This window comes from Etheostoma cragini, chromosome 1 (assembly GCF_013103735.1).
Source record: "Etheostoma cragini isolate CJK2018 chromosome 1, CSU_Ecrag_1.0, whole genome shotgun sequence".
NCBI lineage: Eukaryota > Metazoa > Chordata > Actinopteri > Perciformes > Percidae > Etheostoma > Etheostoma cragini.
In genome coordinates, this window is record NC_048407.1 from 34,058,361 (window position 1) to 34,059,932 (window position 1,572).

Below are 1,572 nucleotides of genomic sequence, written 5' to 3' on the forward strand. Positions count from 1 at the left end.
TGTGTGTGTGTGTGTGTGTGTGTGTGTGTGTGTGTGTGTGTGTGTGTGTGTGTGTGTGTGTGTGTCCTACTTGTAGGTCCAGGGGGAGGTGGAGGCGTTCTGCAGCGGCCGGGCGGTTCTGATGGGAACCAAAGCACTCGGGTCCAGCTCCAGGGGGACCGTTTCCACCGCCGCGCCATCCGACGACTTCCTGTGAGTCTTTGCCGAGTGTTTTGATTGGCCGCCTGGTTTGGGCATCGCCGCTGCCTCTGACATCATCATAATCATCATCATCATCGTCACGCAGACCGCCTGAGGAAGAGGAGGAAGGAGCCTTCAGACAGGTTCCATTACCCATAAAATCATAAAGTCATTTAATTTAAATGCACTTTATATTTAATTTAAATTTAATTTAAATTTAATTTATATTTAATTTATATTTAATTTAAATTCAATTTAAATTTAATTTATATTTAATTTATATTCAATTTATATTTAATTTATATTCAATTTATATTTAATTTATGTTTAATTTATATTTAATTTATATTTAATTTATATTTAATTTACATTTAATTCTTATTTAATTTTTATTTAATTCATATTTAAGTCATATTTAATTTATATTGAATTTATATTTAATTTATATTTAATTCTTATTTAATTTATATTTAATTCATATTTAATTCATATTTAATTTATATTTAATTCATATTTAATTCATATTTAATTCATATTTAATTTATATTTAATTCATATTTAATTCATATTTAATTTATATTTAATTCATATTTTATTTATATTTAATTCATATTTAATTTATATTTAATTTATATTTAATTTATATTTTATTCATATTTTATTCATATTTGACTCTCGATCAATGATCAGGTTTTGATAAAAAGTGACAAAAAAAAAACATTTTGAAAAAAAAAGTTATGAAAAAGCTACAAAAACGTTAAAAATAGTGCGAAAAGTGACAAAAATTTGAAAGAAAAATACCAAAAAGTTACAAAAACGTAGAAAGTTACAGAAACATCGACAAAAAAAGACAAAAAAAAGAAGTCAAGTTTTCATTTCTTTCATTCTGACCAAGAAAACCCAAAAGGTTGCCCCGGGCGACGGGTGAAACAGCTGTTCGCAGAAGCAACCAAATGTGGAACGAGTGATCAAAAGGTTGAAAAAAAAAGAAAGAAAAAAGAAAGGTTGCTGCGGCGACGGGAAGACAACGCACGGCCGTGGTTCGGAAGATCAAAAAAGTGAAAAAAAGTGTAAAAAGTGTAAAAAGTGTAAGAAGTTTAAGAAGTTTAGAAGTGGGGATCTGGATCTTACCCTAGTGCTGGACCTGGAGGTCGAGGACATCATTCTTGAGTCGGTTTCGGACTCTCCTCTCTGTCCTTGTTCAGATCTGGATTTGGACTCTGTGGGGTTCCTGGACTCTGCAGGGTTCCTGGACTACCTGGACTCTTAGGGTTCTTGGGCTCTGGGGGTTCCTGGACTCTGCAGGGTTCCTGGACTACCTGGACTCTCGGGGGTTCCTGGACTCTGGGGGTTCCTGGACTCTGGGGGTTCTAGGACTCTGCAGGGTTCCTG